This window comes from Neoarius graeffei, chromosome 28 (assembly GCF_027579695.1).
Source record: "Neoarius graeffei isolate fNeoGra1 chromosome 28, fNeoGra1.pri, whole genome shotgun sequence".
Classification (NCBI taxonomy): Eukaryota; Metazoa; Chordata; class Actinopteri; order Siluriformes; family Ariidae; genus Neoarius; species Neoarius graeffei.
In genome coordinates, this window is record NC_083596.1 from 8,717,417 (window position 1) to 8,735,358 (window position 17,942).

Below are 17,942 nucleotides of genomic sequence, written 5' to 3' on the forward strand. Positions count from 1 at the left end.
TAGACCTGGAATAATTTTATAATTGTAAAGAGACCATGTTTATTACTGTTTAATAATTCTGGATAATTGATTTGTTTCAAGCTTCTGTCTTATATTTTTTCCAGCCCTGAAACTAGTGTAGCATCACAGCTGCTTAGATGAAATATTTTTGCATTTTTTAAAAGGTATTTGAAGGACATGGGATGAGGATGGAGGGAGGGAAAAGCTCATCCTATTTTTTTTTTTAACCAATAAAATTGCCGTTCTCCTCTCAGGCAGGAGATGGCGCTAAAATGTTACTAACCGTTCCTTTAAAATGCTCCTTTAAAATGATTTGATTTGGATTAAGTAATCGAGTGGATGAAACTTTTTAAAGGAGCGGTTTGTAATTTTTTTTTTTTTTTTTTTTAGTAATGTTTCTAGACCTGGAATAATTTTATTATTGTTAAGACATCATAGAAAAACTATTACTCGTGATATTACTGTTTAATAATTCTGGATAATTGGTTTGTTTCAAGCTTCTGTTTGATTTATTTTTTACAGCCCTGAAATTAGTTTAGCATCACAGTTGCATAGATGAAACATTTTGCTTTTTTTTTTTTAAAGGTATTTGAAGGACGTGATGGGGGAGAGAGAGAGAGCAGGAAAACCTTGTCTCATTTTTTGACCAAAAAAAATTGCTCTTCTCCTCTCAGGCAGGAGATGGCGCTAAAATGTTACAAACTGCTCCTTTAAAATGATGTGCAAACCTGATGGAGTGGGAGCAATCTGATTTTCTCATCCAGTTGCTGGTTTTTTTTTTCTTTTTTTTTTCAATATAATACTTGACCTTTTTAGTTTGAAGCTGATTTCTCGTATGCTGGAAAACATTTTAAAGATTCCCTGAAAAATGCTGATATTTGTGACGAGTCCTGATTTTATAGAAATGTATACATACAGGTGATTGTTTTTCTTTCCTTAATATATTATTTGTAAAATGGTGGACTATAGCGACTGACTGGAGAATGTTCTGGCTCATATGAACACTTTTTATTAATAAACATCCTGGGTTTTTTTCCTTCAAAGGAATAAAATGATTGATAGACGTTTTCAGAAACATCTTGAACTCGGAGCAAACTGGATCACGTCCCATTGCATTTCCAAGGGCTTTACCTGTGCTTGTTGTTAATGATGATGATGGTTCTTGTTCCTTGATAATGTTGAACTGAATGAAAGCCATATACACGTATACTTGATCTGTGGTTAGATGATGTCGTTTGAATCACAGCTGCCTTATAGTCTCTGTGCAATCTCTTGTGTGGACTGATTCAATACAACATGCTTCAGATTCGTTCTGTGCTCGTGTCCTCGTGTTTTTCCTCCTGTTATGGAAAAGATGGAAAATTGGTCTTCGTGTTGCACTGGTGCAAAATTATTTCTATGAATACCCCACTATCGCACCTATATTTCATTCTTCGCAAAATCAGAAGCGCATAGTTGTATAGAATGCCTTTGTACGCTGTAGCATGATAATTTCCCTTCACTGGAACTGAGAAGCCCAAACCTGTCCCAGCCTGACAGGTGCACTCATGCGAGAGACATAGTTCGAGAAGGTTGGAGTGGAAGAGCTCGAGTGTCCTCCTCACAGCCCTGATCTCAACCCCACTGAATACCGACTGCAAAAATTCTCACCTGACGTAAGAGCCTGTAGCTGAATGATCACAAATCCTGAGATTACAAAATCTAGTGGAAAGCCTTCCCAGAAGATTGAGTGCAGCTTATTATAAGAGCAAAGAGGGAATCTGGAATGGGATGTTCAACAAGGACATGATTGTTGCGGTCAGGTGCCTACAAACTTTTGGCTGTATACATGTACAAGTCCGTCTATCCATTATCCATAACTGCTTATCCTGTGCAGGGTCGCAGCTGGAGCCTATCCCAGCTGACTATGGGCGAGAGGCGGGGTACACCCTGGACAAGTCGCCAGATCATCGCAAGGCTGACATGTAGAGACAAACGACCATTCACACTCGCATTCACACCTACAGTCAGTATAGAGCCACTGATTAGCCTAACCTGCATGTCTTTGGACTGTGGGGGAAACCCACACAGACATGGGGAGAACATGCAAACTCTACACAGAAAGGTCCCCGTCAGCCACTGGGCTTGAACCCACAACCTTCTTGCTGTGAGGCAACAGTGCTAACCACTACACCACCGTGCCACCTGATGTACAAGTAGAAATATTCAAATTGCTGATTTCCATACATCATGCTGTGTAGAACACCTTTTTCTGGTTTATTTGTAGCATTTATTAATATGTGTGAAAGCTAAAAGCAGATAAACACAAAGATATAGCCGCAAGCAGCGATGAAGGGCCCTCACACCTCCGGTTCCGCGACCTGTCACACATAATCATTATACAATGCACAAGCATCTGAGATGTCTGACAGAAGCATGGGTATCTGATGTGTACACCACCGGTGATGAGTTTTTCGGCACACATTTCCTGTTTGCTTGGCTTAACAAAAAATCAGCGACATCTTGACATCATGTATACCAAATATGGCATGAATCCAACAAATTGCCTAGGAGAATGTCAAAATGCACAAAACCAAAAATAACTCGCTTCCTGTTGAGTATGGCTAATACAATGTATATTACAATTTTGTTCGTCTTGGAGAACCCAAATTTGACACGGATAGGTGAAACTATATACCTGGCAAAAGTCGCAATGATATATGAGGGTGCTATGGAGTCCCCGGACACACCCAGGGCCAAGCCGGTATCCCTGAGTAGTGGTGGCCAGGACTGATGTGTGTACCAAATTTCATGAGTTTTTACCCATGGGGCCCACCTCAAAAATGGCCAAGTCTTGAAGAAAAAGAAGAAAAAAGAATCCTTAGGAAAACAATAGGGCCTTGCATCTCCGGTGCTCGGGCCCTAAAAAGTCAGTTAACTGAAAGGGAAAGGACATTGTGTGTAAGCCGTTACTGTCACTTTGTAGCATCTTTATATTGGCGGCCTGCTGATTCATCAACCTCGGAAGATCTGGTCAGTAAATGACGGATGTTGGCTGTCAGTACATTTGCTATTATCAGATGCATTTCAGCTTTCTGATAGAATTTTCACTTCAAATTTCACATCCTAGGGGATGAAATGACACCAGAATGTATTAAAGAATAATTATAGAGGTTTTAGTCATGTTTATAGGTGACAGTAAGACTGTGAAAGCACTAAAGAACTGAAGGAATCTGGGTCTTGGAGGTTACTTCAAGTAGCAAACAGCAGCCACATGTCATGAACATGTCTTGGCTAATCAACAATGGAAATTTTTGATTTTGAATTTTTTGGTCTGTATTAGTGTTGTACTATAAACCGGTCTTGGTCTCAAGACCACTTTCTGAAGGTCTCAGTCTCGTCTCAGACATGGAGGACTCAGGATTTTATTTCGGAACCGGTCAAGACCACAACTGTGGGAATTTCACTAAATTGCCTGTGCATTGTCTGATTCATTTGTTCACATCATGAGTATAATGTGGGCGGCACGGTGGTGTAGTGGTTAGCGCTGTCGCCTCACAGCAAGAAGGTCCGGGTTCGAGCCCCGTGGCCGGCGAGGGCCTTTCTGTGTGGAGTTTGCATGTTGTCCGCGTGGGTTTCCTCCGGGTGCTCCGGTTTCTCCCACAGTCCAAAGACATGCAGGTTAGGTTAACTGGTGACTCTAAATTGACCGTAGGTGTGAATGTGAGTGTGAATGGTTGTCTGTGTCAGCCCTGTGATGACCTGGTGACTTGTCCAGGGTGTACCCCGCCTTTCGCCCGTAGTCAGCTGGGATAGGCTCCAGCTTGCCTGTGACCCTGTAGAGCAGGATAAAGCGGCTAGAGATAATAAGATGAGATGAGATGACTGTAATGTAATATTTCCTGCTTCAAATGCAATCAATAACATGACTCATTGCTAATTTGAAAATTTTCTTCCTGTTAATGGCTGTCACCCCTCTCTCCCCTTTTCATATCCACTGGTCTGGTCCTGGGCTTGACTCGGTTTCGCCCTGCCTTGGTTTTGGTCTTGATTTGGTCTCAACCCCTCAAAGTCTTGTCTCGATACACTCTGGTCTTGGTCATGACTTGGTCTTGAGATACCCTGGTCTTGGTCATGACTTGGTTTCGATATACCCTGGTCTTGGTCATGATTTGGTCTTGATACACTCTGGTCTTGGTCATGACTTGGTCTCAATACACTCTGATCTTGATCATGACTTGGTCTCGATACGCTCTGGTCTTGGTCATGATTTGGTCTCAATACACTCTGGTCTTGGTCTGACTTGGTTTCGATACACCCTGGTCTTGGTCTGACTTGGTTTCAATACACCCTGGTTTTGGTCATGACTTGGTCTCAATACACTCTGGTCCTGGTCATGACTTGGTTTTGATACACTCTGGTCTTGGTCATAACTTGGTCTCGATACACTCTGGTCTTGGTCATGACTTGGTCTCAGTTTTGGTGGTCTTGACTACAACACCAATCTGCGTGTCTGCAGAAAAAAAAATCTTACACAGCCACACCAAACCTCAGTATGACTGCTTTGTCTTCACTCTGTAGAAAACAAAGTTCATGTTCAAACTGGCCTGGTTATGAATGACATGCCCTTTAATGCCCAGCCAAGTGGAAAGTGTATTCCAGGAGATTACAAGCAGTTTACGCTTTTATAGACATTACATTCCATCAGTAATAACGGAGGAGGCATGGCCTCTCTGTCTGATCTAAAATACATCAGATTTGTTTGTGTGTGTGTTATGGACAGTCAGCTCATCTCCTTCCTGCCATAGAGTCACATGTTCCTTTTGTCATTCATTCTTTCCTCTCCAACACTGTCTCTCCAAGACTCTGTCCCTCCCCCCTCTCTCATTTCCTCTAACCTCATCTGTCTTTAACAGATCCACCATGCTTCATACCTACTACTTCCTCTACTTCACTCCCCATCTCCTGTCATCTTCCTTCTCTTTTTGATTTGTGAGTTCCTCTACCGCTCATCCTTTATCCTCTCACCTCCTCCTCGTCCTCTGTGTGAAGATGTGTATGACTTTCTGAATCCTGCTTTCTAGACTTTGCAGTCTTCCATCTCACTTCCATCTCTAACACCTGATTTTCTGATCTTGCCTTCCTGATTTTCTTGTTGCTGGGTGAGGTGTATTTTTGTTGGGTTTGGCTGTCATTTTAATAAAAATGAATATTTATGCATCCTGATAGCTTTGAAATAAAGACAGAGAAAATGATTATGACTTTCGTTATCAAATAAAAAATGTTTAAATGCTGAGATCATTCTAAAGAGCATAAAAACAGAGAAAAAAAATACTTGCATTCATTTGTAATGGGTTATCATCATAATACTAATAATACTCATAATAATCATGTTAATACATTTTTTTTTTATTTTTAATAACAATAATAATATAACTTTTACGTTATTTTTACTCGTCTATTATACATAAGCAATAAGCATAAATACGCATAATATATTATTTTTCAATCTAATTATTGTAATAGCAGTTGTACTTTCATCCTTCCTGATGTCCTAAATATTAAAAATATCTAACATACTGCCTGTCTCTGAATGTCCACAAGATGGCGCTGTAACTGTTAGAAATAACCACTATTAAAATTTAAGTCTTGATGGGAAAATTAAAATTAATTTATAATTGAACAGCTATAAATAAAAAAAGTTTAAATTACCTGAAAAAAAGTTAAAAGCTGTAATTAAATTTAAATTCAGTTCAGATGACTAAAACAGTCCACAAGATGGCGCTGTAACTGTTAGAAATAACCACTATTAAAAATAAAGTCTTGAAGGGAAAATTTTAATTAAAATTAACTGAACAGCTATAAACAAACAAAAAAAGTTAAAAAGCTGTAATTAAATTAAAATTCAGTTCAGATGACTAAAACAATCCACAAGATGGCGCTGTAACTGTTAGAAATAACCACTATTAAAAATAGTCTTGAAAGGAAAATTTTAATTAAAATTAATTTATAATTGAACAGTTATAAACAAAAAAGTTTAAATTACCTGAAAACAAAAGTTAAATAGCTGTCATTAAGTTAAAATGACTAAAACAATCCACAAGATGGCGCTGTAACTGTTAGAAATAACCACGATTAAAAATAAAGTCTCGAAGGGAAAATTTTAATGAAAATTAATTTATAATTGAACAGCTATAAACAAACAAAAAAAAGTTTAAATTACCTGAAAAAAAGTTAAAAAGCTGTCATTAAGTTAAAATGACTAAAACAATCCACAAGATGGCGCTGTAACTGTTAGAAATAACTATTAAAAATACAGTCTTGAAGGGAAATTTTTAATTAAAATTAATTGAACAGCTATAAACAACCAAAAAAAGTTAAAAAGCTGTAATTAAATTTAAATTCAGTTCAGATGACTAAAACAATCCACAAGATGGCGCTGTAACTGTTAGAAATAACCACTATTAAAAATAGTCTTGAAGGGAAAATTTTAATTAAAATTAATTTATAATTGAACAGCTATAAACAAACAAAAAGTTTAAGTTACCTGAAAACAAAAAAAGTTAAAAAGCTGGAATGAAATTAAAATTCAGTTCAGATGACTAAAACAATCCACAAGATGGCACTGTAACTGTTAGAAATAACCACTATTAAAAATAAAGTCTTGAAGGGAAATTTTTAATTAAAATTAATTTATAATTGAACAGCTATAAACAAACAAAAAAAAGTTAAAAAAGCTGTAATTAAATTTAAATTCAGTTCAGTTGACGAAAACAGTCCACAAGATGGCGCTGTAACTGTTATCGCGCTAAAGTGTGTGGCGCATGCGCAGTACTGGCTATAAACCGTTCCCATGGCTACGTCCATACTTACGTACTAAATAGTATGTCACTGCCGCTAGGGGTCGCATTATGGAGACTATTGTGACTTTACTATGTAGTATGTGAGTGTAGATGTGACCTGCAGCCTGTCTGTGGTGTTTAGCTCAGCTCAGTGCAGTGGTGGCGCAGACAGCAAAGCGGGCTTCAGCAGGCAGGAGAGAGGGATTATCTCTCACACGGGACGAAAATAAAAAGTGGTGGATAAAGTGCAGTAAAGGTAAATAAGAACAAACAAATGTTTATGTTAGCATTTTTCCCTCAGTGTGCTCTGTTTTTGATGAACCTCCTGAAGCGTCATGTTTTTATCATGTTATGTGATGTTTTAGACACTTTTTTTTAATGCTTTGTCTTTATTTTTTATCTTTTAAGCTGCTTGAAAACCAGATATTTTGTGTCTTTAAGGCGTCTGAAGCGTCATTTACCACAAGCGGCTGTGTTACTACACTATTACGCAACGTGTTATCATTTTAAATAAACTTATCATGATTATTTTTTTTCAATTTGAGCATTACAAATAAAATATAACTTCTCTTCAAGTTAACAAGTTTTAACGCAAAAGTAACAAAACCTGTGCTTGAGCTCTCATTAACGTTAATATTCTTAAGCAGCTTGGCTGAATCCCAAATGCTTCCATCCTCCCTAGATCCATGCACTACGTAGGGTATGATTTGTTATGCCTTGCCTACCCTATTTAGGGCACTATGTGTTTTATTAAGACGCTATTCTGGATTGTAAGAACTTGTAAATGGAGCATTAAGCTATGGAAGGAAGTGTAAAGTGTGTCCCAAACAAACTGCACACACTCTTTTTAACACACCTCGGTATTTTAAAATGAATTTTAATTTATTTTTTTAATTAAATTAAAACCCACACTGAAAATCCTTCCAAACTCATAAACCACGCCCCTTCAGAACACCAGCTTGAACTGTTTGGCATGTGATTCGAATTCCGACTCTTTTTCAGTGAATTGATTCATTTGATTCGGCTCAACAATATGAGTCTTATTTCTGATTTTTTTTTTCAGAATCAGACGATTATATTTTAACTACTAAGCGTTCTTTTTTTCTGAACCATTCCGAAATAAATATTTCATGAAATATTACATTTCCACAGAAGCTTGTATGTGCGTGTCGGCTCAGCTAAAAGAGCCGGTTCAAAGAGTCGATTCGTTCTCGAACAGTATATACTTGGTATATAATTTAGACTTTTTTTTTTATTCATTTAATGATTTCTGTGATATCAGAGACTTCCCTGCTGTCGGTTCTACTGTAGTATTTGAGTAATATTTTAGTATCATATTGAGTAGAAATGTTTTGATTGTTGATTGATTTTGTAATCAGTGGGAAGGAGGTGTGGTGTAAGAGGAAGCACATGTTGGGGTGTTCTGTTATTGGAAAATAATCAACTTCAGGATGATAAAAGGAACCCTGTTTAGTTATGGGTAACATCATATTACTCTGTCGTTGATTTATTTTTCTGTAACAGCACATCACCAAGTAAGTTACATGTAAGTGAGGTGTCAATATTTAAAAAAAAAAAAGGGGGATAAATCAATGGTTACATGCCACAATCTTCGTTTAGTGATCCTTTCTGTGCTTTGTTTTAATATCTAAGGGCTAAATTATTAATTTATGAACAACTTTGTTTTTGATGCCGTAAAATAATTAGAGTAACAATTCAAATTTTAGACATGACTGAGCAGATTACGACTGACATGAACATCGGATGCGTCGTCACTTTGAATGCTGGCATATCAAACAATTACAAAACTTCACACTGTATGATAATCACTACTTCCTGTCTGAGAGCACACTGATTCACGCTGCAGGAATTAAGCACAGGAAGGGAACCGGAGTTAAACATTGACAGCTTTGATTGCTGGAGTCAGATTTACAGTCATGAACTGGCCCGTGCCTTGGAGCAACGAAACAGCTCATAAAGGTAAAGCGAGCCATGTTCTTTCTTTCTTTGTATCAGAGTTCTGTCACTACTTGTTTTTATTGCTTTTACTCATAGCAGTAAGTAAGCAGCCCAGTGTTTCCCTGAACAGCAGCCTGTAAAAACTCGTCCGTATGGAAACACAGTGGCTTGGCATCAGTACTGTTCTGTTTATTCACCAGGCAGCTCACTGCATTTTTTTCCCTCCATCTGTGTGAAATCTCATGGCGGGGCTTTTGTCGCTGGGTGCAGCTCTGGAGAAAGACCAAGGCACGTGTGTGTGTGTGTGTGTGTGTGTGTGTGTGTGTGTGTGTGTGTGTGTGTAAAGCTCTTTATTTACTGAACAGGTATAATCCTTTACAATCCACACAGTCCTGTGATCATTTAATCTGACCCTCTGTACCCTGACACAAGTCCCTCTGTGTTTGCTTGAGCTCAAGGACCTCCAATGTTTCACATTTAAAAACACTTTTTTTTTTTTGTTTGTTTGTTTTTAGAAAAATCCACCCTGAACAACATAGTGGTGCTTGAAAGTTTGTGAACCCTTGGGAATTTTCTATATTTCTGCATAAATATGACCTAAAACATCATCAGATTTTCACACAAGTTCTAAAAGTAGATAAACAGAACCCAGTTAAACAAATGAGACAAAAATATTATACTTGGTCATTTATTTATTGAGGGTAAAATGATCCAATATTACATATCTGTGAGTGGCAAAAGTTCGTGAACCTTTGCTTTCAGTATCTGGTGTGACCCCCTTGTGCAGCAATAACTGCAACTAAATGTTTGCGGTAACTGTTGATCAGTCCTGCACACCGGCTTGGAGGAATTTTAGCCCGTTCCTCCGTACAGAACAGCTTCAACTCTGGGATGTTGGTGGGTTTCCTCACATGAACTGCTCGCTTCAGGTCCTTCCACAACATTTTGATTGGATTAAGGTCAGGACTTTGACTTGGCCATTCCAAAACATTAACTTTATTCTTCTTTAACCATTCTTTGGTAGAGCGACTTGTGTGCTTAGGGTCGTTGTCTTGCTGCATGACCCACCTTGTCTTGAGATTCAGTTCATGGACAGATGTCCTGACATTTTCCTTTAGAATTCGCTGGTATAATTCAGAATTCATTGTTCCATCAACGATGGCAAGCCGTCTTGGCCCAGATGCAGCAAAACAGGCCCAAACCATGATACTACCACCACCATGTTTCACAGATGGGATAAAGTTCTTATGCTGGAATGCAGTGTTTTTCCTTTCCCCAAACATAACACTTCTCATTTAAACCAAAAAGTTCTATTTTGGTCTCATCCTTCCACAAAACATTTTTCCAATAGCCTTCTGGCTTGTCCACGTGATCTTTAGCAAACTGCAGACGAGCAGCAATGTTCTTTTTGGAGAGCAGTGGCTTTCTCCTTGCAACCCTGCCATGCACACCATTGTTGTTCAGTGTTCTCCTGATGGTGGACTCATGAACATTAACATTAGCCAATGTGAGAGAGGCCTTCAGTTGCTTAGAAGTTACCCTGGGTTCCTTTGTGACCTCGCCGACTATTACGCGCCTTGCTCTTGGAGTGATCTTTGTTGGTCGACCACTCCTGGGGAGGGTAACAATGGTCTTGAATTTCCTCCATTTGTACGCAGTCTGTCTGACTGTGGATTGGTGGAGTCCAAACTCTTTAGAGATGGTTTTGTAACCTTTTCCAGTCTGATGAGCATCAGCAACGCTTTTTCTGAGGTCCTCAGAAATTTCCTTTGTTCATGCCGTGATCCACTTCCACAAACGTGTGTTGTGAAGATCAGACTTTGATAGATCCCTGTTCTTTAAATAAAACAGGGTGCCCACTCACACCTGATTGTCATCCCATTGATTGAAAACACCTGACTCTAATTTCACCTTCAAATTAACTGCTAATCCGAGAGGTTCACATACTTTTGCCACTAGGGGTGTCACAGTATGAAAATTTAACATGACGGTTATTGTGACCAAAATTATCGCGGTGTACGGTATTATCACGGTTATTTGAGTGGGTGTGGCTCAGGTTGAGTAGGTGTGGTTCAGGTTTTCAAGTTTGGACTGTGGACAAGTGGATCCTGACCACAGCTAGACACATTTTAAAATGCTAGCAGTGGGCGCACTTCGCAATAAAGATCATTATCAAAGTTTAACATTATTGACAGTCGGATACAACTGTTGTATTTTCCCTCGACCCGAAGTCATGCGTTACTTCGTGTGTTTCACTGATCCATTTTCACCGTCTTGTGGCGAATGAAAGTTTAGCTGTGTAACTTAGCTTAGAATGGTGATGTTTACCTCAATAGCGCTAACCACAGCTAGTGCTAGATGCATTTTAAAACTGCTAGCAGTGGCCGTCTTTCGACAATAAAGATTATCATCAAGGTCTAACATTATTGACAGTCAGAAATAATTGTTTCATCTTCCCTCGTCAAAAGTTACTTTGCGCATTTCAGCTAAAACATACACGTTAACCTACCTTGCACTTGCTGTACAGATGCTGATGATGGTCTCGCAGATGAGTCATTAGATTTGATGTATTGCTGCCTTTCGCTGACACCTTTTTTCTGCACACTCTACATGCAGGAGCACCGTCATCAACAAGTTGTCCCTCCGAATTTTTGAAATATCCAAAATATTTCCACACTTCCGATTTTATCCGCTTGGAAGGCGGATAGATGTCTTCATCTTGATGACCACCACAGTCTCCTCCTTCCGCCATGCTTGAACTTCGGACAGTGAGTGAGTGAACTTGAGTGGCGTCGGCGGGAAAACTCGCACGAAAGTTCAAAGTCTCGCGAAAATGGAAGCTATCGCGGTTTTGACACTCAGAAGGTCATGGTCACCGTCAAAATATTTTAGCGCGGTAACCGTGTACACCGGTAATCGTGACAGCCCTATTTGCCACTCACAGATATGTAATATTGGATCATTTTCCTCAATAAATAAATGACCAAGTATAATATTTTTGCTTAACTGAGTTCTGTTTATCTACTTTTAGGACTTGTGTGAAAATCTGATGATGTTTTAGGTCCCATTTATGCAGAAATATAGAAAATTCTAAAGGGTTCACAAACTTTCAAGCACCACTGTACCTGTTGAATCTTTTAATTTTTTTTTCTAATTGCTGCCATATAACAGGAATAAAACACTTCAGGATGTGCTGCTGTTATATATTTTTTTTCTCCCTCCCCCATCTATGGTACTATACAAAAGTCTTAGGCCCTGTCCACATGGCAACGGATTCAGGTGAATCTGATAAAATTGTTTATCGTTTCGGCCTGGCGTCCACACGGCACCAGCGTTTTGGGTGCCCCAAAACGAAATCTTTTGAGAACGGGTTCCAGAGTGAAAAAAATCTGGCAACGGAGCCGTTGCAAAGTCGTCTGGATGAGTAGAACGTATTTGTTTACGATGACGTCACAACCACATATGCTTCACGCTGGGTGGAAGTGCAACGAACTCGATGCGAGTTGTCAACAAATCCTATAACTTGGTTCATGAAACACGCTTACAAAATATTTTCACTGTGAATATTTATTGTGTAATGGTGCAAAGTGAGAGTGAGAGAATAGCCCTTAGGGCAGAGTCAATCCCGCCAGCAAAAATAGGGAAAAAAAGGAGCGATCTCACCTCTTCAGATGTTTATTCCGGACCATTAAAGAATTCTGGAGGATATCAGAATGTTGGCGTACCGGCTTCCATCTACCCCCGTTCATTCCTCTTTCTGCGTCTCCATTCAAAAAATGAGCACGTGATTTAAAGGGACTATATCCATAGGATAGGGAGTGAGAAAGTGTGTGCATGTGACAGGGATAGTCACTGTGCGCATGCGCAGTTGTGCGCATGCGTCTACTTCTATTGTTCTGGTGTCTCCGATGGGACCGTCTTACAGCGCACGTGGTGGTGTGGCATGTGTATTGCATCGTTTTCAGCAAGCGTTGCGTTGCCATATGAACCTGATATTTTACTGATCCGTTGCCCATGTGGACGCGATATTTAAAAAAAAAATCTCGTTGTCGTGTGTGTAAAGAAATGCTGTAGGCAAAAAAAAAAATGGCTTAAAAATAATGAAATTAAATGCTTCAACATTTTAAGAAAATATTATAAGCAGTAAGCCATAATATATGAAACAAAGTCAGTATTTGGTGTGAGACGACCCTTTGATTTAAAATGCAGTGAGTGCAGTTTTATGCGGAAATGATCTGTAGGTTTTACTGAGCATCTTCCAGAACCAGCCCCAGTTCTTCTGGATACTTTGACTGTCACACTCTCTTCTTCTTTTTGCCCCAAAACCCAGTAGCCTTCATTATGTTTTCATTTTTAATCTGAAAAGTGCGCTCTGATGTAATATGCTGCTCAGATACAAACATTTAATTTTGTGCTGGGAAAAAAATCCCCGAACGTTTGGAACTCTGAAATGTTTTGACTCGATAACATAGAAGTCGTCATGAAATAGAAATCGATAAAGTTTGTAGGAAGGGGAAAAAAATAGGGTGTTTAAGACTTTTCCATTTATACATATGTATGTACGTATTAATTAGTCAGCTTTGATGGACATTCTGTGAATATCTACTGTTCTGGAACATCCAGAACATTCCTGTTCTTCTTTAAGCTTCTCAAGCTCAGCCATCTTGAGGCACACAGGTCATGAGTACTGATCTAAAGTCCGCTTCATCCTGTCCAAACCGTATCCTCAAGCATTTATTTAGCGCCTCATACCCCTTTTCCACCAAATCAGTTCCAAGGCTGGTTCGGGGCTGGTGCTGGTTCACAACTCGTTCAACTTGCGAGCCAGCTGAGAACCAGTTTGCTTTTCCATAGCTCGCGGTGCTAAGGGGAGCCACATCAGTTATGTCGCTGTATACGTCAGTTACGTCGCTGCGTTTGCATAAACCTTGGCGCGAACATCGAAGCAACAACACGGAGAAGAAGAAGAAGCAGCAGCAACAACAATAATGGATGACTTCGCGTTTGTACAGCTGCTGCTTCTCGTCGCTTAAAAATGGCGACCTTTCGCCGTCTTGCTATTGTTGTCGGTCTTAACAACTCCGCCCCCTGCTGATGTAAGCGGTTCTTTCCTCTGGCCCAGCAGAGAGTTGGTGCTAGCCTGAAACCGGTTTTTCTGGCCCCAGAGCCAGTTCTTTGTCAGTGGAAACAGAAAACCCGGTTCCAAACTAAGCACTGGCCCCGAACCAGCCCTGGAACTGCTTTGGTGGAAAAGGGGCATCAGTTCCTCTTGGTCATGCACTGTGCCTTTTTGCTCCAAGCACGTGCACGATCCCTGACCTAGACGTCCTCACGCTCATAAAATGGGGGTTGTGAGTTGTTTCAGGATGTTTTTTGCCCCTTTTCCACCAAAGCAGTTCCAGGGCTGGTTCGGGGCCAGTGCTTAGTTTGGAACCGGGTTTTCTGTTTCCACTGACAAAGAACTGGCTCTGGGGCCAGAAAAACCGGTTCCAGGCTAGCACCAACTCTCTGCTGGGCCAGAGGAAAGAACCGCTTACGTCAGCGGGGGGGGCGGAGTTGTTAAGACCAACAACAATAGCAAGGCCGCGAAAGGTCGCCATTTTTAAATAAGCGACGAGATATCATGGATGCAGTAAAGCAGCGGTTATCCATTGTCGTTGCTGCTTCTTCTTCTCCGTGTTGTTGTTGCTTCGATGTTCGCGCCAAGGTTTATGCAAACGCAGCGACGTAACTGACGTATACAGTGACGTAATGATGTGGCTCCCCTTAGCACCCCGAGCTATGGAAAAGCAAACTGGTTCTCAGCTGGCTCGCAAGTTGAACGAGTTGTGAACCAGCACCAGCCCTGGAACTGATTTGGTGGAAAAGGGGTATTTGTCCTCCTCTCTCTCTCTCTCTCTCAGTGGCTGTTTCATGACATCACATTTATTTTGAAACTAAAATTAAGCTTGTAAATATTGGTTCAGAGCTTTGACATGATATAAGCATGAACAGTAGAGCTTTTTAAAAAATTTAATATAGCAGCAAGAAATGATGAATAGCTTCTGATCCAGAAGAACAGTGTCTGAAAGCGATGTGTTTACAGGCTGATCTGAACAGAGCTATTTGGCAAACAGTTTGACGGTCACAAGCCTGAAACGCACACTGAAAAACACACTGCTGATGTCGGATCAACCAGCCCTCTGTGTGGTCCCCATAAAGCCTATTGAAAGCTGAGGCTCAGGCATTAATCAGACTCCGTGTGCATGTTTAAAGCCCACGTTCCCACAGCGAGAGCCGCCGCTGCCACCCAGCATGATCACGCCCTCCATCTTCAAGCCTTAACGCTGAAGTGGATTTAAAGCTGCGACTGAACAAATCCCATGGTCGTGGGTGAGGAAAAGACTGATGCGTTGTGATTCAGCAATGACACCGAAAGCATAATCTTTTACCGAGGCTTGGGTTCAAGGCGTAAAGGTCATGAGTGAGATTGTACACCTCGAGAGAGGCCAAATCTTCACTATTACAGCATGTTCACGATGATGTCGATCTTGTGTAGTGTGTGAGAAGAGTATTTAAGATTTAGAAAATGTTGATTAAATTTAGAATAAAAAAAACCACATGCATGCTGGAAATTCAGATAAATGAAAACTTTTTATAGCTAAATGGAAAAATATTTCGTTTTAAATAATGCTGAATATTTATAATTGTTTAATATTTATACTTCATTTATCATTTACTATTGAAATGGTGTTTATTAAAAACCAAAATAAGTCATTTAGTCAGAGTTCTGAAAATCTTTTCTTTTTGTTTGCGTGTTTCTTTCTTTGCTATTTCTGTTTTGTTGTTTTCTTTCTTTTCACTTTCTTCCTTTCACTTTGTTTTTTTCGTTTCTTTTGTTTTCCTTTCCCTTTTTTTCTTTTTTTTCATTTTTTCTTTATTTTTCTGTTTTCTTTTCCTTTCACTTTTGTTTCTTTCTTGTTTCTCTCTTTGTTCTTTTTCTTTCTTTGTTTTTCTTTTTTAGTTCAATATAAAAAGTAAACGATTATTGGTTTTATGAGCACTCAATAAGTTATTTCCTGAAACATGTAATCTTAACTAATTTTATATGCGTTTCCTGCTTTTAACTATGTAAGTCAGAATACTCAAACCATATTCAAGTGTGATATTTGGTCTGACAGCTGTAATAGTGTTTATAACAGATGAAAACTGATAAATATCTGTGGGATAAAACACTTGCTGTATTGGGACATGCTGTTTTGAAGAGGAGTGAAGAAAGAATTCGCACCTCAAATTGTTTTATTCATCTTGGACCACAGCAGTTAGCTGGAAATGTTTTCTTCTTTAAAAAATAAAACAACCAACGTACTTTTTGTCCTTTTATAGTTACATTCAGTGTTGTGAAGCATCAATGAAATAACGTATTACTTACATTATTACGCATATATAATTTTTTTTTTTGCGGGCCGGTTTCCGTCAGATCCTGCGCTCTGATTGGCTGGTGAGCGGGTCCGTATCCTACGGTACGGATCCCGGTTATGGACCTCTGGCGACTCACTCGTTCACAACAACAAACATAGTAGCATTTTTTTTTTCAACATTTATTTTCACATTTCTCAGGAGAACAGCATAAATTTTACAGCATGGATAGCGATAATGACAGTGTTCACTGCGAAAGCGAGATTTACTACCCTGAGGAAAAAGAAATAAAAGAAAACATTTCAGGAGAAAGCTAAAAACCTGTAACTGTTGCTAACGCCGAGCAAAAACATGGCTGAATCCTGAATGACTCCTATTTGTATAAATAGGGGACTACATAGGCGGCAAAATGTAGTTTTTTTTTCCTGCCATGGAAGTGCACTTGTATACCGAGGAGGAAGCGATTTGCATTACAGCCGTGAATGAGGATTCAAAATGGCGGCTCGGCTCGGTTTTCCCTTTCGGGCGCTCTCGTTTTCTGTTCGAATTTGGTAAAGAAAAAATAAATATATTATTTACCAGCTTAAGGTCGGTCCGCATGGTGAAATACCGTGACCTCGGCCTTGAATACTGACCTCGGCCCAGAGGGCCTCGCTCAGTACTTTCAAGACCTTGGCCACGGTATGTCACGATACGGACCTCCCGGCTGGTAAATAACATTTATTTTTCTTCACCAGCCTCTATTTTTTTGTTCTCTTTCATGATTAAAAAGGAAGAAAAATAGAAATGGTAATGGGGTGGAATTTGAGGGTCATTATAGGGGTCTGGTCTTTCAGCTGTGGAGGTTTTACAGCTTCCCATCCCACCCTGTCACATTCCTGCATAGTGATCAAAGAGCAGAGACCCGCAGTACGACCCGCCGTTATCAACCAGCCTGTTAACCTTTCAAACAAATTTCTCTCTTTTACAAACCGATTTAGTTCCTTAAGTTGCCACAGACTTTTTTTTTTTTTTTCTCCATTTTGTGAACGTTGACATTTTTTGAATGTACATGGACCAAACTGGATTTTTCAGCGAAACAGACAACCCAGTTAGACAAGAAAAGCATAAACAAGGTTGAGTTCAGGACCTGAAAGATAAACAGAAATATGTGACGACTGAAAGTGCCCTTTCACGTGTTAATCTTTTTAACGTCAGAGTGTGAACAAAGACATTCATGGCATTTCAAACGCTGATCTCCAGCTATTTACATCAGAGGTGTGTTTAGGGGCGTGTAAACTTTTGTGGTGCAGAGCCAGTAATTAGTAGCCTAAGGATAGTATTTTAGTTAGAAGGAATATGAGTTATGTTTTCAAAAACAGCAACAACATATAGTTTATGGGACTTCAACAAATTTAGGTCTCAAATTGAGACTTTTCTGAAGATCTCTAACGTTCGAAACTCATTCAAGTGGTTAAAGTTGTGAGAACACTGTTGCTAGGCAACTTGGAAACAGTAAGTAAGTTAGCTAACAAACTGTGACACTTAGGCTAAAAAAAAAAGTAGACAGCTAGGGTGTAGCAGGTCAGTATTTTAGACGTATCTGTAAAGACCGTGACAGTGAAAATGAAACCAAACAATCAAGAATACCAACATTTATCTCAGATCTGTTCATAAATTACTTAAAAATTAAAGCTGACTGAAATTACACTCTCGTTGCACTTAGCATCACCATTAGCATAACAAAAAAACCAACAACACCACTAATCGGCTATTTACATCCCA

At 39.5% G+C, this 17,942-nt stretch overlaps 1 protein-coding gene across 2 annotated transcripts in view; it reads left to right on the top strand.

The window, feature by feature from the left end:
• Nucleotides 1-6,949: 6,949 nt before the first annotated feature.
• LOC132875444 (MOB kinase activator 3B) overlaps nt 6,950-17,942 on the top strand; it is a 48,094-nt gene continuing 37,101 nt past the window's right edge. The window contains exon 1 of one of the 2 annotated variants that reach the window (XM_060912215.1): nt 6,950-7,077. The gene's annotated coding sequence lies outside the window, so the exon portion shown is untranslated. Of the gene's footprint in view, nt 7,078-8,686; nt 8,802-17,942 lie in introns of those variants that run through there. The other variant, XM_060912217.1, reaches the window with a different exon arrangement.